Source organism: Triturus cristatus, chromosome 4_2 (genome assembly GCF_964204655.1).
Source record: "Triturus cristatus chromosome 4_2, aTriCri1.1, whole genome shotgun sequence".
NCBI lineage: Eukaryota > Metazoa > Chordata > Amphibia > Caudata > Salamandridae > Triturus > Triturus cristatus.
In genome coordinates this window covers 437,842,954-437,869,228 of record NC_140586.1, presented here as the reverse complement: position 1 = coordinate 437,869,228, position 26,275 = coordinate 437,842,954, and the positions used below count along the sequence as shown (strand labels likewise).

Sequence of the window (26,275 nt, the reverse complement as noted above, 5' to 3'; positions counted from 1 at the left end):
ATAGTGCATACTATATGACAGGATGTCCTGCTAATGCAGCAAATTTTCCTCTTTTGAATACTTACATGGATGTTTCACAGAAGGTGATTGGTTGGTACCAGCAGCAAAATTAACCCATCTTCAAGATGGCTCTGCTTGGGTTATGCAAATATTGCAGTTCTATCACTTCTTGAGTAAGGACTATGCTCCAAATGATTCGGATCCTGCACCCACTCCTCCCATTCAGCACAATCGAGTGGAAGTGAAACAGTAGGAATTCGTGAGAAAGTGGATTATTAGTTGGGTGGATGGTAATTCCCCAAAAGTAGTATTGTCACTATTCCTGTTAGATCCAGTAAATGATTCAGTAATTTAAGCCTGAGCTCAACCCCTGATAGCTAAGGCACAGAACAGACAGGCTTTAAACATTTAGAAGTAACAAAACAGTTAAAAAGTCAAAAACACAACAATACAAAATTGCAACTCCATTTTATAAAAATAGAGAATATTTAACTAACAAAATGACACTAAACAACAAAAATTCAATAAGGGCAACCAGGGATATGAATTTCTAAAGTTTTAAATAAAAATAGGAACAAAAAGGGCAAAGTGGCAACTCTGTGCAACTGGTCATGCTAGACTAGGACAAGCATAAAGTTTGAGGCCGAACTCGATGGAGTGTGGGTCAGATAGGAGAACCAGGTTGGTCCCACTCAAAAAGATACATTCAGACTTACATTTTTCTGAGAAGTCTACAGAGGGCAAGGCTTTAGGCTGGATACGGAGATGGGATTGTCAATGATGGGCTGACGAAGAATGAGGTCTCTGTGACGCTGTCAACTTTGGCAGGGAAAGCTCTCAGTAGAAAATGTCTGAATTTCATGCCCAAGAAGCAAGCTGTTGATCGGCTGCAGCTCGGCATCAGGCCTAGTGAAGATTAGACGCTTTTCTGGAACTCAGATGTCTCCAGTGGGTCATGGCTGCAGTCTGTAGTTGAAGAGGATTCGACATAGTCAAATGCCAGCGGCTTTGGACCCGCTGAATTGGATTTGCTGCAGAGAAGAACATAGCCAGAGTTGCAGCATAGCCTGCCCCACTGGCGAGACACCCTCAGCGGATTAGTTAGCAGGTTGGTCCAAGCCTAACAATGGTTTACTGGGCAAAAGGTTAACAAATATTTTAGGCAGGTGGCGATGGTGTCAGACGTTCACTGAAAGAGCTCCGCACCTGACTGTGAGATTTCATTACAAGACCGGAGGCTACATTATGCATTAATCCTTTAATGCAATCACAAGCAGCCGCACTACATCATAAAGAAAGAAACAGTTCTAGAATGTAGTGAGCAGGGTACAAATGGCATGAGGCACAGACAGACTGCCTCTTTTAAATGCGGCTCACAGGCAGATAAGTAACAATTCTCTTCTCTCTTTAGAAATTGTTTTTTAAGAACCTTGCTTTCTTAACTTAAAAACGATCTACTGTTACCACCTGTCTATCTATATCGATTCTATGCTACTCAAATGTTATGTCTATATTATTATATTATTCCTCTAATGTTTTAATCCACAGCTACTCTGCTTTCACGAGGGTGAACATGGGCTATCACCTCCTCGATCAAAACACTGGTGGCGTATGGTCACTTGCGGAATCTTCAGAGCACATAAACTTTTTAGAACTTACAGCCGGTCTATATGCATTAATGAGCTTCAAACACTCCCTTCAAGGCAGATCTGTTCTTCTGAAGATGGACAACATCTCTGCTGTATCCTATATCAACCGCCTTGGCGGTACCAAATCAGCAGACTTATCTGCTTTAGCGAAGAAACTCTGGAAGTTCTGCCTGGAATACAAAATCTCTCTGAAGGCAGAATATCTTCCCGGGAAGTCAAACCTCTCTGCAGATCGGAACTCAAGATTCCTCTCAGACCGTACCGATTGGAAACTCAATATGAACATTTTCAATACTCTCTCTCTTTTTTGGGGTCCACTAGATGTGGATTTGTTCACCAGCAGACTGTCATTCCAACTCCCATAATATTTCAGCTGGATGCCAGACCCGGGAGCTCTAGCGGTGAATGCCTTTCTACAATGCTGGTCAAACCTTCAGGGTTACGCCTTCCCTCCCTTTGCCATGATTCAAAGGGTCCTACAGAAGGTCAGAATAGACCAATGCTCCCTGGTTCTGATAACCCCATTCTGGCCTTCTCAGGCATGGTTCCCGACCACTCTCGAACTTTCTTGCAACATCCCCTTTCTCATTCTAGCGAGCAAGGGCCTGGTCACCAACGCAGACGGAGAAGATCACCACCTAATCTCTTCAGGGAATTTGAACCTTCTTGCTTGGAAAGTGTCAGGCAATCCAACGAACTGTCTGGCCTTTCGTCATCAGCTCTTTCTCTCCTCGGAGAATCATGGGCTCCCGGAACACACTATAGATACAACAACATTTGGAAAAAATGGGTTTGTTGGTGCATGGAGAGGAACTTGGATCCCTTGGAAGCTTCTATCGTCAATATAGTTAATTTCCTTGTCGAACAATTTGACAGAGGATTAGCTTAAAGATCCATTAATTTCTACAGATCAGCAATCTCTGCTGGACACTCCCTCGTCAACGGTAAGACGGTAGGTAAGAACAATATTATTTGTAGAGTTATGAAAAGTATCAGACTAAAAAGACCTCCCAGACCCAAGCACCAATACATGTGGGATGTCAAAGCTATCCTAGACCTTTTCTCTTCTTGGCCAGATAATGCTTACCTTAACAGAAAATACCTCTCGCTTAAACTTGCTACTCTTCTATGTCTAATCTCTTGTCGTAGAGTTTCAGATGTGAAATGTCTGGACATTTCTTATAGATCTTATGATATGTTTGGAGTTAAATTTGATATATTCAGAAGGACTAAAACCATGTCAGATTCTATTTTTTATCCTCGTTTTGATCTTTGCAAGAAATTGTGTGTCATAGACTGCACGAGAGAATATGACTTGAGAATGAAAGACCTTCGTCCTTTAGATGCCAAACAACTCCTTATCTCTTTTGTTAAACCCTTTAAACCAGTTACTTCCTCCTCTATCGCTAGATGGGTCAAATCAATAATGAATCTAGCCGGAATTGATCTTTCTAAATTCCAAACTCATTCTCTCAGAGGTGCTATGGCAAGCAAATCCTTTTGGTCTGGAGGTAAGTTAGATGATATTCTTAAAGCGGCAGATTGGTCTAATGCTTCAACCTTTGCTCACCATTACTGTAAACCTATTGAACATATGTCTGATGTTGTACTTCATGGCTACCAACATGCATAATGTAGCCTCCGGTCTTGTAATGAAATTGCGATTCTCCTATTAACATGACCAGAGAATCTGGATTTCATTAAAGACACGGGGGCTATCATTATCCCACCCTTTGCCACTCCCTTGGTTGGTTTAATTATTGAACTATGTATGTTTATAGTTTGTATTTTGATATCAACTCATGACTTTACAATCCGATTATCTTTTCTATCGTCATATTACCATTCTCCTCTCTCTTTCAGATAATTCTGCATAAACACCTACCTTCAGCTTACTTCACTTCGGACTTCTCATTACCTTCAGCTTCAAGATCAACCTCGACCTCATCTCTGAACTTTATCTACTTCATTGCATTTAAAAGAGGCAGTCTGTCTGTGCCTCATGCCATTTGTACCCTGCTCATTACATTCTAGAACTGTTTCTTTCTTTATGATGTAGTGCGGCTGCTTGTGACTGCATTAAAGGATTAATGCATAATGATAGCCTCCGTGTCTTTAATGAAATCCAGATTCTCTGGTCATGTTAATAGGAGAATCGCAATTAATTAATCTCTGTTATTTTAGCCACCAGAGTCGCTGCTGCCCACAAACACTATCCCTTGTCCCTGCATGTGAGGGGACCAGACTTGAGGTCTTCAGAAGGTTGAGGTGCAGTCGCAGTTAAGACACAACCACTGCAGCGGACGGCGGCCTAGCTTGCGCTCTCTCCAAGGGCACCATAGCATGGACAGCGAGTGGGCCTTGTGGGCAGCCGCACTCTGAAGAATCCCAGGAAGTCCCTGGCCCTACTGGGGAAGACAAGTGCCATGAGCCCCAGGGAGCACATATCTGGGCCTTAGAGAATCGCTTTCACCTCTCCGCAACTGGGCACCCCCCAGAAGACATGCTCTGGGGCCTGGTAATGGCAGATTGAGGCTGCCCCTAGCAAGGGCTTCCGCACCTGGCACGGCATTCTGCCAAAATTGCAAAATGAACCTGGGTGGAGCCAGTAGAGCACTCCAACGTTGATCTTGCCCCGCCCAGAGGGAGAAAATAATTGCTGCAAGCAGCTTGAATTGGCCCGAGACTGCCGCACTGTCCTCTCTGCGACCTTGCCCCATCAGAGAATGGTAATGGCGGATCAAGGGCCCGTTCCGCATCTGTTGCATCGCCCAGCCAGAGCTGCTGATTGAACCAGGGAGGGGGCAGTAGAGCGCCCCAACGCTGATCCCTCTGCTCCAGTGCCTGTAAGTATGTGTCGGCAAATCCTGGGGCAACTGGGGCACATTGCGCAACGGAGTAGGCAATCCAGTGGGGGCCCCACACCGCTTACAGCTTGTGATATTTCACACAGCGGGGGCAAGGGTGGACCGCCAGAGTCACTGGCAGTATTGAGCCGGGAGAGGAGGAGGAATGAGACAACCCTCAACACTCTGATGCCCCCCAGGATAGGAGCCCAATCAGGAACTTGGGGGGAATAAGCAGGCGAGACGGAAGAGTGAGTGTATCCCACTGCAATGACCAAATCGTGTGGAGACTATGCCCATGGTCTAACGCAGGGAAGCACGCATCTAAAGCAACACCGGAAGCATCAGAGTATATTTTCACTGTCCATGTTAACGCAGTCCTGCCATGAACCATGCATCAGGGGTTAAAATAAAACATTGTAGTGTGGTGGTCCGCATCACTGCAGTAAAATGCATATTCAGACATTAGTTTCCCTTCCACACCACCTGCTTGGTGCGTGCGGCAGCCGGCCAGGAGGCTCCTTGGACGATACCAAGGGAAAGCCAGAGGAGTGCATAGTAGCGTGGTAACTCCCTCCATGTGCAAAATCTAATGGCCTTGCGCCTCATGAAAAGCAGTCTGTCTAGCACTGGCAGTCATTTTGAAGACGCCAGCTACAAGCTCTAAGTTGAGACCCAGCACAGTGTGGCCTAATCACATGACGTCATGTGCACCCACCTATCGCATTTGGTAGTTCACAGATGCCACTTTTGTGGAAAAGTAACCAGGAAGGAAGGGTGAGGAATGGGAGTTTCACGCTTGCTTGTAGCAAATCAACAGCAAGCGCAGCAAAGTGTTTTCCTTTCAATTTAGCAGAAAGGAAAAGCAGGTTTGCAAACAAAAAAGCGATCTAAAGGCTTGAGTTTACACTGACTTTCTTTAAAAGTGTCCAGCTCAATTGTAATGTGAACTAAGGTAGTGACACCTTCCCTTTGAAGTCTTGCTGTGGTTTGGGCAGACTCTTAGCACAAAGACAAAACGTGCCTCTTTGTCACAGAAAAAGGTGCTTCTATGCCTTCTATTCTCATGCTTTTCTGATATCGACAGTGATTTTCGGAAACTGGCGTGTGAGTGTTGAAGTGCTCTGTGTTGTGCTGTTCGTGGTGTAGGGGTGGGGGGTGAGCTGCAGCCTGGTGCTCAAAATGCACACATGGACACGTCATGACGACACACAGTCTCTCACTCGCAGAGTCGACTTGAGTGTGCACTGGAGGAGGGGTTGACCAGAGGCTGGAGCCGTTTAATGTTTGGAAGTGCTTGTGAAGGTCTAACTGCGGTCAGTCCACTTTACTGGACAGAGAGTAGTTCAAACTGCAGAGTTCCGGCAGCGGGGCAAGGCAGCACTATTAATGCTGGGCAGGGGTCACATTTTAAGGGCGATAAAATATGGCCGGTAGCATGAAGCTGCACCTGGTGCTGTGCTGGGGAGGAGGGGGGGAGAGGGGTCCTGCTGTGGGAAGCACTCTGCAGAGTTCTGTTGTATTTCCAGCAGTTTTCAGGCAACAATAAAAATGTACAAGGAGGAATGAGGCAACTGTTGTGCTTAATGTTCCTACTGGAGAGAGATCAGAATTGTAGTGGCAGTTCTGACACATGACAAAGTAGCACAGGCAGGTCCATTAAACGCCTGCTGCAGAATATGTTTGTGGTGTAGCCCAGGCTCTAGAGGGTTATATGGGCTCCCCACTCCTTTCGATATGCGCAGCATATGTACCATGCAGATATAACTGTGATTTATGTGGATAGTGCAGTGGGTTTCTGCTTTTGACACAGAGATCCTTTTGATACATTAGGTACAATCACCTAATAACACAGTGACTTATAAACTGTCATCAAAGAGCTCAGGTGCATGTAAACTGCATGGCATAGGTCAGAATGTTATGGCTTTCCCCCCTAGTCTTTCATTATTCTAATGTTGCTAAAAGGGGGTTGTTTGGTTAGAAATGCATTCCTATTAGCAAAGCCATCCCCAACCACTGTGGAGCTGATTGTGTCCCCAGAAAAGAAAGGCGATTGCCCGCGCCAGGGACTGAAAGACAGAGGGGCGTGCAGCGTTGCCTGTGATTTACGTGCAAGAATCTGTACTGCACTAAAGCTAATACTCCTCAGCCACGGACCGCAGCAGTATGTGCAGGGAGGCGAACATGGGGTGCTGTCAATGTCAATGATGCAGAGGCATTTACTGATGTCTTCAGTGCATAATCACTAGATGAGCTCTCACTGAGTGCTCAGGAGCCCAGGGCAGCGCCCATCGCAGCACAAGGCAGCACTGCATGTGAGACGGGCTTTAACACTGCCAGAGACAGCCTGACAGCGTGCACTTCAATGTAGTACTTGTGTACTAGCAGCATCAGAGAGGAGCATACAAGACTGGCCTGACACTGTCAGAGGCAGCCTGACAACCTGCACTGCAAAGCAGCTGTGTGTTACCAGTAACATTGAGTCAGCCTGTGAGACTGGCCTGACACACACTGTCAGAGGAAGCCTGACAACCTGCACTGCAAGGCAGCTGTGTGTTACATATTGAGTCAGCCTGTGAAACTGGCCAGACGCCGTCAGAGGCAGCCTGACAACCTGCACTGCAAAGCAGCTGTGTGTTACACATTGAGTCAGCCTGTGAGACTGGCCTGACACTGTCAGAGGAAGCCTGACAACCTGCACTGCAAAGCAGCTGTGTGTTACACATTGAGTTAGCCTGTGAGACTGGCCTGACACTGTCAGAGGAAGCCTGTCAACCTGCACTGCAAAGCAGCTGTGTGTTACACATTGAGTCAGCCTGTGAGACTGGCCAGACACCGTCATAGGCAGCCTGACAACCTGCACTGCAAAGCAGCTGTGTGTTACCAGTAACATTGAGTCAGCCTGTGAGACTGGCCTGACACACACTGTCAGAGGAAGCCTGACAACCTGCACTGCAAGGCAGCTGTGTGTTACACCTTGAGTCAGCCTGTGAGACTGGCCAGACGCCGTCAGAGGCAGCCTGACAACCTGCACTGCAAGGCAGCTGTGTGTTACACATTGAGTCAGCCTGTGAGACTGGCCAGACGCCGTCAGAGGCAGCCTGACAACCTGCACTGCAAAGCAGCTGTGTGTTACCAGTAACAGTGAGTCAGCCTGTGAGACTGGCCTGACACACTGTCAGAGGAAGCCTGACAACCTGCACTGCAAAGCAGCTGTGTGTTACACATTGAGTCAGCCTGTGAGACTGGCCTGACACACTGTCAGAGGAAGCCTGACAACCTGCACTGCAAAGCAGCTGTGTGTTACCAGTAACAGTGAGTCAGCCTGTGAGACTGGCCTGACACACTGTCAGAGGAAGCCTGACAACCTGCACTGCAAAGCAGCTGTGTGTTACACATTGAGTCAGCCTGTGAGACTGGCCTGACACTGTCAGAGGAAGCCTGACAACCTGCACTGCAAAGTAGCTGTGTGTTACCAGTAACATTGAGTCAGCCTGTGAGACTGGCCTGACACTGTCAGAGGAAGCCTGACAACCTGCACTGCAAGGCAGCTGTGTGTTACACATTGAGTCAGCCTGTGAAACTGGCCAGACGCCGTCAGAGGCAGCCTGATAACCTGCACTGCAAAGCAGCTGTGTGTTACCAGTAACAGTGAGTCAGCCTGTGAGACTGGCCTGACACACTGTCAGAGGAAGCCTGACAACCTGCACTGCAAAGCAGCTGTGTGTTACACATTGAGTCAGCCTGTGAGACTGGCCTGACACACTGTCAGAGGAAGCCTGACAACCTGCACTGCAAAGCAGCTGTGTGTTACACATTGAGTCAGCCTGTGAGACTGGCCTGACACTGTCAGAGGAAGCCTGACAACCTGCACTGCAAAGCAGCTGTGTGTTACACATTGAGTTAGCCTGTGAGACTGGCCTGACACTGTCAGAGGAAGCCTGACAACCTGCACTGCAAAGCAGCTGTGTGTTACACATTGAGTCAGCCTGTGAGACTGGCCAGACACCGTCATAGGCAGCCTGACAACATGCACTGCAAAGCAGCTGTGTGTTACCAGTAACATTGAGTCAGCCTGTGAGACTGGCCTGACACACACTGTCAGAGGAAGCCTGACAACCTGCACTGCAAGGCAGCTGTGTGTTACACATTGAGTCAGCCTGTGAGACTGGCCAGACACCGTCATAGGCAGCCTGACAACCTGCACTGCAAAGCAGCTGTGTGTTACCAGTAACATTGAGTCAGCCTGTGAGACTGGCCTGACACACACTGTCAGAGGAAGCCTGACAACCTGCACTGCAAGGCAGCTGTGTGTTACACATTGAGTCAGCCTGTGAGACTGGCCAGACGCCGTCAGAGGCAGCCTGACAACCTGCACTGCAAGGCAGCTGTGTGTTACACATTGAGTCAGCCTGTGAGACTGGCCAGACGCCGTCAGAGGCAGCCTGACAACCTGCACTGCAAAGCAGCTGTGTGTTACCAGTAACAGTGTCAGCCTGTGAGACTGGCCTGACACACTGTCAGAGGAAGCCTGACAACCTGCACTGCAAAGCAGCTGTATGTTACACATTGAGTCAGCCTGTGAGACTGGCCTGACACACTGTCAGAGGAAGCCTGACAACCTGCACTGCAAAGCAGCTGTGTGTTACCAGTAACAGTGAGTCAGCCTGTGAGACTGGCCTGACACACTGTCAGAGGAAGCCTGACAACCTGCACTGCAAAGCAGCTGTGTGTTACACATTGAGTCAGCCTGTGAGACTGGCCTGACACTGTCAGAGGAAGCCTGACAACCTGCACTGCAAAGTAGCTGTGTGTTACCAGTAACATTGAGTCAGCCTGTGAGACTGGCCTGACACTGTCAGAGGAAGCCTGACAACCTGCACTGCAAGGCAGCTGTGTGTTACACATTGAGTCAGCCTGTGAAACTGGCCAGACGCCGTCAGAGGCAGCCTGATAACCTGCACTGCAAAGCAGCTGTGTGTTACCAGTAACAGTGAGTCAGCCTGTGAGACTGGCCTGACACACTGTCAGAGGAAGCCTGACAACCTGCACTGCAAAGCAGCTGTGTGTTACACATTGAGTCAGCCTGTGAGACTGGCCTGACACACTGTCAGAGGAAGCCTGACAACCTGCACTGCAAAGCAGCTGTGTGTTACACATTGAGTCAGCCTGTGAGACTGGCCTGACACTGTCAGAGGAAGCCTGACAACCTGCACTGCAAAGCAGCTGTGTGTTACACATTGAGTTAGCCTGTGAGACTGGCCTGACACTGTCAGAGGAAGCCTGACAACCTGCACTGCAAAGCAGCTGTGTGTTACACATTGAGTCAGCCTGTGAGACTGGCCAGACACCGTCATAGGCAGCCTGACAACCTGCACTGCAAAGCAGCTGTGTGTTACCAGTAACATTGAGTCAGCCTGTGAGACTAGCCTGACACACACTGTCAGAGGAAGCCTGACAACCTGCACTGCAAGGCAGCTGTGTGTTACACATTGAGTCAGCCTGTGAGACTGGCCAGACGCCGTCAGAGGCAGCCTGATAACCTGCACTGCAAGGCAGCTGTGTGTTACACATTGAGTCAGCCTGTGAGACTGGCCAGACGCCGTCAGAGGCAGCCTGACAACCTGCACTGCAAAGCAGCTGTGTGTTACCAGTAACAGTGTCAGCCTGTGAGACTGGCCTGACACACTGTCAGAGGAAGCCTGACAACCTGCACTGCAAAGCAGCTGTGTGTTACACATTGAGTCAGCCTGTGAGACTGGCCTGACACACTGTCAGAGGAAGCCTGACAACCTGCACTGCAAAGCAGCTGTGTGTTACCAGTAACAGTGAGTCAGCCTGTGAGACTGGCCTGACACACTGTCAGAGGAAGCCTGACAACCTGCACTGCAAAGCAGCTGTGTGTTACACATTGAGTCAGCCTGTGAGACTGGCCTGACACTGTCAGAGTAAGCCTGACAACCTGCACTGCAAAGTAGCTGTGTGTTACCAGTAACATTGAGTCAGCCTGTGAGACTGGCCTGACACACACTGTCAGAGGCAGCCTGACAACCTGCACTGCAAAGCAGCTGTGTGTTACCAGTAACAGTGAGTCAGCCTGTGAGACTGGCCAGACACCGTCAGAGGCAGCCTGACAACCTGCACTGCAAAGCAGCTGTGTGTTACCAGTAACAGTGAGTCAGCCTGTGAGACTGGCCTGACGCCGTCAAAGGCAGCCTGACACCCCGCACTGCAACACAACATGCAAGGGACTTCTCTGTGGTTGCTGGCTTGCATAAATCATACTGACACGGAAAGAAAGCTATCGCAAGGAATTAAATGCTCGCCATTGCAGGTCACTGGCTTGAACATCGGCAGGGCCATTTCAGCATTTTTTCTATCCGGGTTCAGGAAAGCAAACAAGCACAGGTCGATGTGCACAACTAACTTGCAGGTCATTATGCTATGCCTACTTTTTATCGAGCACATTATGCCAATCAAGGCTGCCTCAAAGTAATAATGCTTGAAATTTCCGCATATGAGGTTGATCAAATCTTCCTTTTTATGCCACACGGCCTTATTTTCACCTGTCACTGCTCATCCTCCATCTAGCTTGCATTCTTTGTTTTTTAAGTGTTCTAGCATTTTTTGCCAACTTCAGGTTTAGTAGTCTCTTCTTAAATGTTACTGCTGTACGACTCAACATAACATCAAAGTATTCCAAATTCCTCCCATAGACGTTATTGACATTATACTGCATGCATGACTTCCCCATACTTCAAAACGTGGGCTCCTCCATTGACTTCAATGGTCTTACTCTCCACAAACACTGGGCCTCACTCTCAATGTAGGCTCAACAGGTTTAGAGCTGTGATCAATCCCTGAATTTCGAAGCAGTCCATTCACCTGAGAAATTGAGTTAAAGTGTGATTTTATAATAAATAAGCGAGTAAAAATCTATTAAGCTTCAATCTGAAAAAGGTTTCCTAGTCTCGGGAAGGCTGCTAAAAGGTACTTGTTCAAAGACTCTTTTGGACTATTACACATCTGTAAAACGAGGATCTCAAGCACTCACTGGTTTATCATTCTTACCCTCCTGTTAGCTGATAAGCCCCATTCCTAGCTCACAATTATTACACTCTGTTTTGAGTGTGATATGAAACAATTACTGGACTGGATGACCCATTTGTAAAATCCATTCATAAAAAAGAACAATGTTCTGCTGTCTGCAGAAAGTGCTTTTGTGGAGCTTACTGCTTGTGTTCTGGCACATCTCAACTTATATAAACAGAACATGTGGTTTAAAGCGCCTTAAATAAAATTGTCCTATAAGCTCTAAAATCCAAATGTTAACTCCTCAACTAGTGAGGCTCCTCTCATCTTGCCTCACCCCCATGAACTGAGCCTATTTTAGTTTTTATTTGGGGCACGTAAAAGAAATTATACCTTTTTTCTAACCAAGGTGTCTTGGTCAATTTAGCGAGCTTTTTTCACCACATGCCAGGGATTTTAAAGGTATCCAGGAATTCTCTTTAATGGAACAAGAAAATAGTCCAAATATAGCAAAGAAAAAATTTAATTGGAAACAAATGCTGTGCAAGTAAGAGTATTTGCTTTTATCAAAAAGTGGCTCCAGCAAACCCCCTTCCCAGATTTTAGGAACAGACAGAGTTGTAAATTAAACTTTTTTAAATGCAGTTTTTGCATTGTTCTGTGTGGTAGTCGATTTTCCATATTTCATGGGGTTTCCAACTACCTGCAGTTGTGGGAAATACAGGTGTGAAATCTATAGGTAAATAAGGAACGCTACACATTTCTAAAAATTAGACAAAATTTTGTATTCAGGGTCATCTGTGTAAATCACTCATGGGTGAGTCAAAGAAACTAGAGGTTGAAATAAAAAATAACGAAAAAATAGAACAGGTAACGTTTACCTCTCTAATTTTTTGCCTTGATGAACAATTTACAAAAGTAATATATCATTATGTCTGTCAGAATTCTCGGGTCACAGGGACATATACAGTTTGCTGGTTGTCCAAAACCACTCAATACCCAGAGGCAACTGAACTCGAACTTATAATGAATTTTACTGTGAACCAGCCATGCATCAATTGATATTATAAAATCTATTGAATGAAAAAAAAGGGTATGGAAGAACTTTATGCATTTTTTAATGTGCCTAAGATAATTAATTTAGTACAACTGTTTATTTGCACAACTCTGAATTTGGGAGTACCTATACTATCATGTGATTCAGAGTGCATTTTGCTAACTATGTTATTTCTTTCATTCTGGCTTACTATTTAAACCAAAAATGGAGAGAAATTCAATTGATAATAAGCGATATTCAACCATTCTGAGCCCCCACCCTTCTCCCAATCAAAAGGGTACCCCCCTTCTGTGGTTCGACCTATCGTCAGAGACAAGAAAAGCCCCAAAATGCAACAAGGCAACATAAAGATTTTTCTTTGGAAATTGACCCATTCTGGAGATGTGGGTAGCTCCAATATTTGGGTCCTGTCTCGGCCACCACCCAGCCCCATACTTTTCTGGAAACTAAACGACCATGGAGGTCTCAGATAGTACAAGTTTTCTAGATTTCACTACTTTTTCTTACCCAGAATGTCATGCATACGTCAAATTTTGGATGAAATCAGGGATTTTCCTCCCATTCTGGTGATGGTGATAGCCGCAATATTTGGGTCACGGCTAGGCTGCCACCCAGGGAAATCCACCAAACCTAGACATTTCTGAAAAGTAGACACCCAGGGGTGTCCAGGGTGCTGTCACATTTGTGGACCTTACTTTGATTCCTTACCCAAAACTCCTTGCAAACAACAAACTGGCAAAAATGACAGATTTTACTTACATTTCTAAGAGGAAAGTTACCTAACATAAAGGCAGCAACATAATTCATGCCACCCAGTGTTCCCACACTTCCCCTGATACAAACTGTACTCCATTTGTGTGGTTAGGCCTATGGACCACAATATGAAAAGTCCCAAAAGGCAACTAGGAAACATCAAGATTTCCCATTAGAAATGCACCTCTTTTGGTAATGTGGATAGCTGTGGTGTTTGGGCTCAGGCTAAGCAGCCATCGATGGAAACCTACCAAACCCAGACATGTCTGAAAACTAGACACCTAGGTGAGTACAGAGTGGTGGTGGGTCTTACATGGATCCCTTTACACCTTTCTACCCAGAAAAGCCTGCAAACAACAAACTTTGGATAAAATCATACATTTTCCTTACATTGTTGTGAGTGAAAGCTCGAGAATATACATTGATCCACAAAATTCCAACTACTTTCCACACTTCGCCAGATAAAAACGGTTCTGGCCTTGTGTAGCTGTGCCTATCGTCCGTAACATGAAAAACCCAAAACGCAACAAGGTAACATCAAGATTTTGCCTTGTAAATATACACACTCTGGCAATATGGATAGATGCAGTATTTGGGCCCGGGTTAGGCCACAAACCAGGGAAACCTATCAAACCTAGACATTTCTGGAACTAGAGACCCCAGTGAGTCTATAATGGTGTGACTAGTGTGGCTCCCACTACATGTTCCTACCCAGAATGCCCCGCTGTCACACTGTAGCTAAAATCGGGGATTTTCCTCACATTGCTTAGAGAGCAATTCCAGAACCTGCAGGGATCCACAAAACTTCTACCACTAGGTGTTCTCACACTTCGCTCGACAAAAACTGTACCCGGTTACGTCTGTGACCGGGCCTATCGCCTGTGACAGAAAGACTGTTTGGTGCATTAGGCAGTGAAGTCACTGATCGATGCCAGGACTGATCATCCCCACCTCATTCTTTTTTCTTTTTAAACTTGGTCCCTGGTGTCTAGTGGGATTTCTGCCCCACACAAATGGCAGATTGGGGATAAACCCCCAATCCACTCTCCTGCAGCTGGGGCAGAAGGACTGTTGGGCCGTAAGAGGGAAGGGGCATTGGCCAATGCCAGGGCAAGCCGCCCACACCCCACTTTTTTTCTTACATTCTCCCTGGTGTTTAGTTAACTTTCTAGACCACCACTCCCCAACCAGTAGGGTTAGATTAGTGGTAAAACCTCTTTTGCCCTTCTCGGTGGGGCTGATAGGTTGATTTTTAATTTTTAGAAGGAGCACCTGTCCATGCCTGTGGGGCGCTCTCCTCTTTCTGGTGTCTATTGGGTGGATCCACTAGGAAGCGGTACCGCTTTGATCAGTGCTCAAGGGTCTGAGGAATGCCCCTGAGCATCAAAGTATAAAGCAAGGAGTTCCTAATAGTGTATTTTCACTTCCACACTGTGCTCTGTGCGTGCTGCTTATCACACAGTGTGAAAAAATAATAATCTTGGGATGTAGCAGAAGCTCTTCCAACATGTCCAAAGATTATTTTAAAAACAGGGCATCCGTCTGGTCAAAATTTCTAAAGGATTTTCTGCAATGCAGAGAATGCAAAGGATGTCAACGCCTCATCCTCCGCATTAAAAATGTTAAGAAGTAACTCAATATAACAAGCATTTGCAATGCAATAGGTCTCGCATTTACACAAGTTTAAGCTATTGGCATTGTAAATGACGATGCCTTTTATTTATGTTTGAAAAACGAAAACACAAATAAAAGGCATTGTTATTTGCAATGTGAATAGCTCAAACTCGCGTAAATGCGAGACCTATTGCATTGTAAATGCTTGTTGTTCCTTTCACTGTAGCAGTGACCTAGTTTGTTTTTAAAAAAATAAGACCTTTGGCCTCACGCTGTTTGTTCATTTGCATCTCACTGATGCTGGGAACAAAGAGATTGCAATCTTTACTGCCGATCTTTACTGCCGTGCGGCCCGCGAAAGTGAAAGCAAACGAGTGCTTTCAGGCCTCCAAATGGTGCGCGCGCCCGGCCGGCACACATGCACTGTATTTGGAGGCCTGAAAGCACTCGTTTGCACTTCCAGATCTCCCATTTACAAAAGCTCTCGCGAGAGCAGCGCTAAAGCGCTGTCTCAGGCAAGACCTAAAAAGGGGGTTTCAAGTGCTTCTTCACTGGCATGGTAAAATGTGTGCTTGTGTGAGTGGATGAATGTGAAAATTAGTCAAGGGTTGAATGATTACATGCATGGATTGATGAATGCGCGACTAAGTGTGCAGATGAATGAGCAGCTGAGAAAGTGAATGGATCAAAAATCGAATAGCAAGATTGGAAGGGGAGAGCAGCTCTTTGCTGCCAATGGCACACCTCCACCTTTAACACCATTCAGTTACTGATGATCCATCCTAATCATCTATTCATCCAGGTACTCTCATTTATCAATCTTTCATCCATCCATATACTTACATGACCATTAATCCATGCGTGTACTTATCTATTCATCTAGCCAACAAATTATTCATTGAACCACCATGCATCCTCTCATCCATGTATTAACTCACTAAATTACTCAGGAAAAACTTAAAGACCTGGCTGTTTCCCCGCTAAGTACTTGTAGGCTCATTGCTGAACAAACAGAACCTCTCTAGCGCTGGGAAGCCTTCGGGCAGCCATGCGCTCTACAAATCCCAAACATAAACATAAATTATGCAACAAACCAAACACTCATTTGCCTATACAAGCACTCAGTCACTCACTGTTGGGGCAGGAATAGCTTATACATGGTAAACAGAGATCAACTCCTGGACTGAGCAACTGAATGCATGTAAAACTGGTACCTTACTTTTTGTTTGGCCCTGAGTCCAAGCTAATCGAAAGAGGACACAAAGGCACAGATCTGTCCATGGTAAAATGAGATTCAGAGCCTGTTCTGTCACCTGCACCACGTTCATAGGAGGCATAGAACTACTATCTGTGCCCCAGAATAGTCACATAAAGCAGCGGAGGAAACATAGCTAATTTTTGGCAATCTTTCTTTATGAGCTGATCTGTTAACTCAGTGGCATGGTAAAGTGGGGAGTACTGACTCCACTCGTGTCCGTTTGGTGTGGACCCCAATCCCTTTTGCCTATGTTTGATTTGCATTTCGAGCACAGGTAGATGCACTAAAGCTTTGACACGTGTGGTAGTAAGACTCTGTGCGAGAATACAGAGGACCAGTGGAATCCATTTCGGATGGACCATGGTTTATCATGGTACAAGATGGAGGGTGGATGCAGCTTCCACAGACAGTGAAAGTGCATTGATTGTGTTCACATTGCACTGACGTGAAGGAGAATGGAGACAATGCTACACATGAAAATTCAATGAGAACTTTGTTAGCACAGGACTGGTGATCATTTCATCATGAGTAGAGCCATTTGGCAGCTAGTAGAGGTGAGGGAAATGAAGTAGGAGGAAGGAAAGGTGAGTAAGATGAGAGACGGAATATAATGAATTCAGATATAGAACCAGACCATCCCAGTGTGCAAAGTTTAATTTTTGGAAACAACGTCATGGAATCTAAAAAGGTCCGCTCGGTGCATGAAATCTGAAATTTTGAAATAAGACCCAAACTCCAAACTGAAATTTCAAAGACAAAACAAACTCACAAATCCAGCAATATTATTGCTGCTTCTAGTGCAAGAAACAACACAGTTGACTGAACACCAGTTTTATGATACATAATAGGACTAGGGTCGTGGACCAGGGTCAAAAACAGACTCGATAATTCTCGCCTCGGTACCTGCTCTAACCAGGAACACACTCGGCAACTCTGGGCATTAAGCTTGCCTCATCTCTACAACGGCCCCCCACAGACGCTGGGGATGCCTGGTTTCACCTTGGAGATACCCAGAAAGGGACCATCTCACAGGGATAGCCAGGACGGGTTCCCCAGCGGTCTATAGCGCCGGGACACCTCCTTGTGAGGTAGCTGTTCGCGCTTTACAAATATCAGTATTATTAGATGCAGTGGCAAATATTGTATAATAATTGCGAGCTAGATATGGTTATGCTAAGGATAGAGGTCCAGGCAGTACTCGAAACACGGTACATGGCAGAGTGTTTTGAATACAATTACTGTGCCCTATTACAGTTCATGCTTTTATATTCACAATCAAATACTGAAATATTAAGCTAGACTCACCACCACGATTATGAATCCACGAGCCTCATGTTCACATCTTATTCCATCGTAGCTCTCCAGAGAAAACCTGTCAACGTAAGAAGATGCATATTTTTTATCATAGATTATGCTTTTCATTGTTTTCATGAGGTGTTTGTAAATTTTCTCGCTTCTTTTCTCTTACTCGTGGCTTTGAAAACTACTGTCTCAACATATCATCAAAAAGCTATATTTAGCTGATGCTGCAAGCGCCCAGTGTCTAAAAGTGAGACAGCATGCCATCGGCCCCAAGCAAATGAGCGTCAGGGGCAAAATTTGGCCACCGACTGGATTATGAATTTAATTCAAGTTCTTGCTGCTCACTCTGCTACTTTTAAATTTCAATTAAAACACATACTTCACAGGAAACTAAAATAGTGGACTCTTTTCTCAGAAAATCATAGCTCGGCAGGCAATTTTCTTATCTAGTAGGAATCTAAAGGTTATCTGAAGGGCAGACACTTAACAGCAGGAAGGGTAATAAAACAGTCAGTAAAAAAGATGAACCCTTGCCTACCTAAACGCATTGTCAGGACAAACATGTATGCTTTTCAGTGCATAACACATAACATCAGATTACATGACTCGCAGTAATATCACAAACACATGGGTTTTTTCAGGTTATGGAGAGTCGATTAACAAACACATAAAACCAGCATCGAAATAGTAAATGAGAGTATACGTAAAATAAATCAGAGGCTATATTGGAAATAAATATTTGTAAAAAGGGTTCTCGTCACGAATTATTAAAAAGAAAAGAATAAAATAGTTGGAAATTTAGTACAGCTAACTTCTCTCTGAACTCCGGGATTCTCTTTCCAAACGCTCCCTTTTAAATTAACTATATTATGTCGTCTACTCTGAGCTCTCTCAATGGCCTACTACCCTAATGCTGGGGATCTACATGCTGTCTGTTCTGCTCCTCACGAAATTAGATAACGAACAGTAAACATTGCCTGGCTGGGACACACTATTTTTTATTAGAGTCTGTGATTGCTAAATACATGCTAAATATGAATGTATACGGTAAGTAATGACTAGAGGCTACTGGTCACACTGGGCAGCTGTGCCAAATTCGAAAGGTACTTACTGGCATGGCTGGCTGCTCCAGTTCAGTTTTTTTTTTCTGGGACTTGTCATCTTCTTGGTCCAATTATAAAATCAGGACAACAAGCCCCACCCAGAATGGGAAGAAAGAAAAACTGGAGAAGCCAGTCACGCATCGACTTCAGGAATTCTGGCATTGGAAACCACAATTGGAGGTAATGGTGTGCCCCTGTGTTGACGGGGTTCAGTACTAAGAAATGAACATTTAATTCTAGCGTATTTTTTTTTTTTTATAGGGGAAGTGGTTCACAGGCACAATGCAGTTGTGCTGGAGAAAGTGACCTCATATACTAATATGAAAACAGAATTCTTGCCTAAATTCCAGGATGCCTGATCTTTGTTAAGCTTAACTGCTTTTAGCAGAATAATTTGCTCATGTGGGAATTGTTGCTCCATTTAACAAAGAGACGTGAGTATGAGGCAGGGGGTTGTTACCATTTAACTGAAGCACATGAGACAAAGGCACACAGATCTCAGTCCTTAGATGGGGTGAAAATTCGGGAACAGAAAAAGCTAAAAGTTTGAGGAATAACTTATGTTGGCAGCACCCAAAATAAGATACAATATTGTATTGTAGCATGTTTCATAACCCTGACAAAAGTCATAAAGCGCTCCTAGTTTCTTTGAGGTGTGCTTTATGGAGTGCAGGGAGGAGGAGGAGGGATTTGCTTGTAGACTGACCTGCACTGGAGGTATTATTAATAAACAGTTTTTTAAACCTATGTCTGTGCAGCTACGTTTTAGAGTGACATCAAAGTGGACCCATCTTTTCAATCTGCTCATTTCTGAGTTTGATTGTATTGTAAAGCCTTAATCAAGGGGAAAAGAAAAAGTTCAGCTTAAACTTTCCTATGTAGGTGCCACGTTTTGGTTCACCAAGCCAGTTTAGCCTTTGTCACGTTATGGATTGAATTTTTCAGTACTGAAGGCACCACTTTTCAGAGTATTCAAACGGAGAAGAGAAAGGGGGAAAGCTCAACTTAGTATAGCAAGGAGTGTGGAATTCATATTACCCAGTGCCTAGGACGTACAGTTTGTGGTCAAAGACAACACGTTTGCAAGATTCTTTTGTTCACAGTACAAGCAGGCTCAGATCTTGCAGCACAAACCCTTTGGATGCCAGTCCACAGTACTGGATGCTGCTAAGGCAAGGGAGGCACTCATACGTGTCGGATTTTCTGAATTATTTATATGGCTCTGTTACCCAACACCTTTGCTGCCTGGATGAGTGTTATAAGGAAATACAGTGAGTCGCAAATCACCTTGCAGTAATAACACTCGTTCCAAAATAAAATTGTGCTCACCTTTGTATATGTAAGTATTTGTGGCTATTTATAAATCACCCTGAATGCTCCTTCATTTTAAACTAATATATGTAGTATAAGGAAAGGAAGATTGGTGTCTATATTTTGAAAGCAAACAACGTACCGCAAAATATTTGCCACTTAAAAAAACAGATAATGGTTATATACAGTTTGACTATACCACAGTGCATTTATCAATTCTCTAGAGCATTATTGGATCACGAAGGTTTGATGATGCATGCCAGAGTTAAAAAAAAAAAAAGAATAATGGAGAATTAGGGTAACACAAGCATGGGCAATATGCGCCTCCATCTTTAAGAACGTTTGAAAGTGCAGTTGTAGGTCTTTGACCTTTTATTGGTTCAGATTTACGACTTCCAGGAATTCAAAGGAGTTTACATAATAGTGACAGGTTTCCAGGCCTATTCCTAGCAAACGTTTGTGAATTTCATTTTGGCACGAGTAACTATATTTGCTCATGGGAAAAATATAACAAGTTACTGCAAATTTACTTGTGAAAACATATTTATTTATTCCTCTTGTGAGAAAATCTCTTACCACCATGGAAACATTTTTACCCCTGTCCATCTCAGGAGTAAAGTTTACATTTTTTCCAGGGTGGGAAAGGGTTGGAAAGGAGGCGATGAATTCCCATAGACAGGTAAGTTTGTGCATGTGAACAAACTTACAGGGCATGTCAGTGATAAAATTACCACTTTCTACCAAATACCAGCAATTGCGAGTGGAAATGCCCACACAAAAACATTTGTTTGAGTAAATTCCTTCTATGAGTGAAAACACAACTTTTGATTCCGTAAGCCAAACTTATATGCGTAGATAGCCCATGACATTTGTGTGAAAATAAGTGAAGGCTTAGAAGTAAAATTGCCACAAAAATTGACAAGATACTGCTTCACAAACTAACCTATGAAAGAGAGCAATGATATATGCCACACTAGGCTGTAAACAGACATCCGGCATAATGAAAGTACCACATGTTCACAGCCCTACAGTGATCAGAAAACTAGCCGATACACAGCCTGTGCATATTCAAAGGTCTGGGGTAAACAGAGCCCTGGCACGTTCAGAGGTCTGCATAATCAAGAAGATGTACAATTAGAGCATTGCAAGAATCCAAAACTTGACCTCTAATGAGCCCCGGCATAATCAGAGAGGCTATTATCAAAGCTCTCATGTAATGAGAATTCTGCCCTAATTTGTCATCTAATTTCAAGAAACTAAATGCGACTAGTGGATTGTTAGAACCCCTTTCAGGGGGCTGCAGAGCAACCAGAACCTACTGTGCCCAACTGTGGGGATTCAGGTCTTTTCCTCCTAACGTCCCTGGGCCCAACTTACTATGGACCCTGAGCAACTGAGTCAAGTATCCCTTCAGCACTTGACTCTCAGTTGTAGCGTGGGTCGACCAGTCCAAAGCATTTCGGGCTTGAGAGGGATGGGAGGTAGATACAGGGGGGTAAACACAGGCTCACAACACAAAATATATGTAGCAGTAATAAAGGATTGTCCCTTAAAAAACTTGCTTTTATAAAAGGAGTATTTATATTCGAATGCTAAGTGAAATACAGCATACACAAACACTACACATAGCCCTCTGAGGTCATGGCTATGGTGTTCAAAAGGGTGGTCCTCTAATCCCACTTCCCTCTCAATAACTATAGCTGTTATTCCCAATTTACTATAAGCGACTTTCCGGTTGCAAGCTGCCACCACCAGACATGTTTCTGGACCCCTGGGTCGAGAGCCTGCTTCTTTCGGGGGTCTGAAACAATGCACATACTGGGAAGAGTTGCCAAACCCCTCCGCCCCCCCCCCCCCCCAGGATGGGCAGGGTCCACGAAGAGGAAGCTTCAAAGGCTTGCCTCATTTGTGAGCAGCCCCAAGCCTTTGCTGCTTCCAGTAAGTGGCTCCCACTGGTTCTGACCCCTACTTTGGGCAGGAGAATCGGTGGGAAAACCAAGTGAGGAAGGGAGGTGTACCCACCTTTTCCAACCCTACCCCTCAGGTGGGGGAGGCGAGGTGAAGCACAACTCTCAGTCCCCGCCATATTGAAGATGGGGGACCCAGCCAACAATAGAGAGGCATATGCCCCCCTCTCACTGGAGGGTGGGATAATGGGGGTGTACCCACCCCAAGGAAGGGACCCATTGGTTCCAACCTTTACTTACCTGTAACACCCCTAAATCTAGTATTTAGGGGCAACCCTGAACCTTACCTTCAAGACAAGAAGTGACCAGAAGAAAAGAAGAAGAAGGACCGAAGAAGCCGTGCTGAAGCTAAGAAGAGGAGGACGCCCACTGACTTGGCCCAGCCCTACCGGTATGTTCCCACCTCAAACCTGCTCCAGCAAAATCCCAGTGTGCTCTACAGCCAGCAGCCTCAAGAACCCGAAGAACCTGCCCTGCCTTCCAAACCCAAGACGCTGTCTCCCATGAGCACCAGATTTGCTCACCAACAGACTCTGGCCCCAGCCAAAAGCGTGAGTCTGCACCACTCTGCTCCCGACGCCTACAGCCTGAATTTGAGTAGCCCAACATCACAAGGAGGTCTCCCCGGCGATCCTGACTTCTCTGACCTGCCTCAACTCTCCAAACGACGCCAGCAGTCTCTTTCTGGAAGACGACCGTGACCGGAGCTGGTAAGAAAACCAGATGTCTAAAGACACTCCTGCTCCCGACGTCCCACAGCCTTGGGTGGCCCAACCAACGATGTCCTATCATCCCCAGCCATCCCAACTTACCTCTCCAACCGGTGGTCACCTCCAGAAGATCTTCGTCCCTGAGCCTGCAGTCTTTGTTGCAACCGGAGAACCCCCATTGAAAACAAAAGGGACCCAACGCCAAAACAGCACCCTGCACCCAGCCGCCCCTGTGCCGCTGCGGATGTACTTTGGGTGCTAACTCAGATCCCCCTTTGATCTGAGCTTAACACCAGGAGCTTTGCTCTCATAACCCTGTGGCCTGCTCATGAGCAACCACCAACCGCAGGCACCGTACACCCGTTGGATAACAATAGGCCTCAGCACTCTGCACCTGGCCGCCCTAGTGCCGCTGAGGGTGTTCTGAGAGTGCATCCTCGACCCTGGGGAAACCCTGGTTCTGACCCCAGAATACCAACTCCCACAAATAAGTACTTACCTGCAAACGGTTAGCTTCGTTTTTCTCCATAGGAATACATTGATTGGTTTTCCCTTGCAAATTGTTCTAAGTGTGGAGTTGGTTTCTATGGAACATTGAAAAACTGCATATGTACAAAAAGTGAATTACTTACCTCATGTCTAAGAGATGTCTCAGTGTGATATCTAGACATATCACACTGATTAGTAAAAGTAATCTGAAAAGCAACATACATAGTGACCTGTAAAGTAACTAAAAAGTAATACTGAACTGTTGACTTACCTGTAATTAAACCAACTGCATTTGAACCTGCATTCAACTGCAAAACACTGCATAAGATTTTGCAAAGCATTTATTTCACTTACCTGCACCAGGCTTTGCTTGGTTCTAGAAATAAAATAACTAAATAATATTTTTGATACAAACACATTGGTCTGAGTTCAGTCTTTGAGTGTGTGACATCATTTGCTGCCTGTGTGTGTACAACAAATGCTTAACACTACCCTCTGAAAAAGCATTACTGCTCACCCACACTACCACACATAGAGAGTAAGATGCTATCTACTTTTACCTCGATCTACCTTTGGGGTTCCACTGGACACTGTGCACACTATACCTCATGTTGGTATAGTATATACAGAGTCAGCTTCCTATAACCATTCACAGGCACACATACACTCAGCATATGCATATAACATACATGCCCTGCACATCGCTCAATGCTAATGTGATGTAGGCCAAGAGTGAATTTAGCACACAGCAGCAGAATTTTACATGAGTGATCTTGTAGTCCCCACTCTAGAGACAAAGGTTAAAAGGCATGTTCACCCCTACTGATCAATACACAGTGTGCTGCCACGGCGGCACTCATGCAGCTTAACTCCTGGCAAAGTCAGTAGAATTTCACCACTATGAGGGTAGGGCTCTGGGTGCCCCTCCTGGTCCAACAAGACCGCAATCCGTGAGACAGGCCTATGTCAAGACACACATCCATAATCCGTGTTCACCCATGACAAGAAAATCAGCACCAGGTATCCAGACATCATTGCAGGTTGGGTAATAATGGCAGGATTGCACGTCTATCACCCTGCAAGGATATTTTGCATTCCAACATGGTTTTATAAGACAGTTAGATTTTGGAAGCATCTAGTATTTGGGCAACATGATATTATATAGAATTTCACACCTTTCTATGGTACAAGGTTTGAAGAGAAGCAGGGGCTGTGCATTTGTTGGACTCATTCCCAAAGGCATGCAGGGACAATAACTCACCAAGAGCAGAAGGTCTTTCAGACAGCTCTAGAAATTTAGGAAATCTATGAATCTAAGGTGGTAGTAAAATGAGTTACCAAGGGTAAGCAGTGAATGTGAAACAATGTTCTACTGCTCCACTTGTTTCCAGCCGAAACGGGGGCAGGCAGGTTCATTGAAGCCAAATTGTGCTGTCTTAGTTGTTAATATATCATAAAGTTCAGGGAGTGATAAGATCAGTCCCTTCCAGGTCAACTTTGTGGATAATGACAAGTGTTTTGAAATTGCCTCTTCCAGTTTCCAGTGCAAGGTCTTTTACACTGTAACAGTGTGATTTGCATTACACATTCTAACACTTCTATTGTTGCAGATGGTTCTGGCTCACAGTGCAGTGTAAATGGTGTTCGAGTATGCCAATTTTGATGTCACCAAGATCAGTTTGTTTTGTTTGATGTTAGCAGTACATAGAGGAGTGTAGATTGTAAACATTCTTAATGAACCAACTAACCTAAAATACAGAAAACAGTGAGACATGACTCCTAGGAGAAAGCCAGCTAATGGGCAGTACCACACTAATTCATCCACCCAAAAGCCCGCACATCATTGAACAAGGAGATGACATAGATTCTGATATCACTATTGGATATGGTCATGAAATAGCCAGCACACTGGAAACTTAAACAGAAAGCAAAATTGGAAATTCAGCAACATCTATCAACCTCGGCAAAATCTAACATCTAGTCTAAAGAAAAGCAGTAATTCCTAAGGGCCAGATTCTTCACCTAAACGAAGAAATTTAAACACTGAACGGGAAGAGCAAACTCAAAAAAAACTCAAATGGATTTCTGGAATGGTGATGCTATGATTACACCCCGAGGAAAATGATCAACCTGGAAAAGACCCACAAGCAGTCACTTTCAACAAAGACGGCGTACGTGCCTCCCATAGTGAAATACAGGTCCCAAGACAAAAGACCTATGACTGGAATAGGAGCACTTAATCCAAAAAGTGGTCAATTGGCATTTAAAGGAAAGCTCCACGACGCAACCTAAAACTAGTAATATGGTTAGTGGCACCAATCACATCTTAGATTTGACTGGAAAAGCCGATTGGCAATGAATCACACTTTAAGAGTATACCGGTGATAAATTACACAGTCCCAGAGAAGCATTCTTCACTGACCAAAAGAAGATGAAGAACATATCCAACACCAAAATCCTTGCCATCACAAATGACAAATACAGCAGCAATATCCAACCCAGAACTACTGGACCACCTGAGAAACAAAGGGGCTGATTTATATTTAGGCAGAAGGCTGCTATTCCGCCATGGGAACAGAGTGAAATACTCTGTCCCCATCACCCGCTTAATTTACAATGACCGCCAAGCAGGCGGCTGTTTATATAAAGCTTTACCAGGAACCACTATTATGGCAGTTCCTGTCAATGCATTTTACTCTGTGCCACAGAGGTGCGTCAGCTGGGCAAAGTCTTTTATCAAACAGTATTCTTTTTATTTACAAAAACAAAATCATAAAATGGGATTTTCTTTTTATAAATAAAACAAGTAATGCACCCCTCGCCATGAGAGTCACCTCTAATAGCAGGAGGAGCATTATTTTGGTTTCACTGTCCCTCACCGCCAAGGTTTACCTGGTGGTGACAGAAAGTAAAAAATGGCCATATGTCCGCCCATCCTAATCGGGGGGAGGGGTAAAAATGTAGCCATTTCAATGACAGTCCTTACTCCGCAGGGCCATCTGAGACATTTGTCCACAGCGGAGACAGAGTAGTCTCCGCTGTGGCCACACATAAGATGTGCCTGCATATAGATCGGGTGGGTGGACCACTATGTTGGTGGCTAGGGAACTCTTTCGCCACTGCAATGGAGTTCCATTCCTGTCAGCATACAAATAAGGCCCAACGTGTTCTAATGGCTAAAATG

The 26,275-nt window shown here is 45.0% G+C and overlaps 1 protein-coding gene across 1 annotated transcript in view; it reads right to left on the bottom strand.

Annotated features, from left to right (window-relative positions):
• TTLL7 (tubulin tyrosine ligase like 7) overlaps positions 1–26,275 on the bottom strand; it is a 925,222-nt gene that overhangs the window by 849,341 nt on the left and 49,606 nt on the right. Inside the window, exon 2 of the mRNA XM_085600119.1 lies at positions 17,515–17,581. The gene's annotated coding sequence lies outside the window, so the exon portion shown is untranslated. The remainder of the gene's footprint in view (positions 1–17,514; positions 17,582–26,275) is intronic.